The sequence below is a fragment of the Panthera pardus genome, unplaced genomic scaffold (assembly GCF_024362965.1).
Source record: "Panthera pardus isolate Hobbes unplaced genomic scaffold, ASM2436296v1 HiC_scaffold_16, whole genome shotgun sequence".
NCBI lineage: Eukaryota > Metazoa > Chordata > Mammalia > Carnivora > Felidae > Panthera > Panthera pardus.
In genome coordinates, this window is record NW_026526721.1 from 8,957,362 (window position 1) to 8,958,064 (window position 703).

The 703-nt window shown below is 47.8% G+C and overlaps 1 non-coding gene across 1 annotated transcript; it reads right to left on the minus strand.

Annotated features, from left to right (window-relative positions):
- Positions 1 to 335: 335 nt before the first annotated feature.
- On the minus strand, positions 336 to 420 carry TRNAQ-UUG (transfer RNA glutamine (anticodon UUG)). Its single transcript has one exon. It is a non-coding gene; the product is annotated as a tRNA-Gln (tRNA).
- Positions 421 to 703: the final 283 nt, after the last annotated feature.

Consider the following 703-nt stretch of genomic DNA (forward strand, 5'->3'; position numbering starts at 1 on the left):
GACAGAACCTGACCCCCAGCCTCTCCCCAGACAACCTTCTCAGCGGGAGAAGGAGCTTCTTTTTCCATTCACGGCCCCACAGATACTTCATTATGAAATTCACCATCTTCCTTTGCAATGACTGTGAATTGCTCTGCGATGCCCAGACATGAGAATATCACACGACTTTGTTATTCTAACATCAAATCCGGTTCTGATTTTTTTTTATAAATTTTTTTTGAATGTTTATTCATTTTTGAGAGACAGAGAGAGACAGAGCATGAGCGGGGAAGGGGCAGAGAGAGGGGGAGACACAGAATCCGAAGCAGGCTCCAGGCTCTGAGCTGTCAGCACAGAGCCCGATGCGGGGCTCGAACCCACAAACCACGAGATCATGATCCGAGCCAAAGTCGGACGCTCAACCGACTGAGCCACCCAGGCGCCCCTAAAATCCGGTTCTGATTCAAACCACAATGAGATACTGCCACGTGCCCGCTACAGTGGCTAAAATGTAAACGATCGACAATATCAAGTGTTGGCAAGGAAGTGAAGCAACGGCAACTTTTGTTTTTGGGAGGGAGAAGGCAAATCAGTATCATTACTTTGTTCATTGGCAGGGGGCACTTGGGGGGCTTCTGGGTGCTGGTAATGTTCCCTCTCTAGACCCGAGTGGTACTTACACAGCTGTATTCATTCTATGATCATTTATCCAGGTAGATACTAA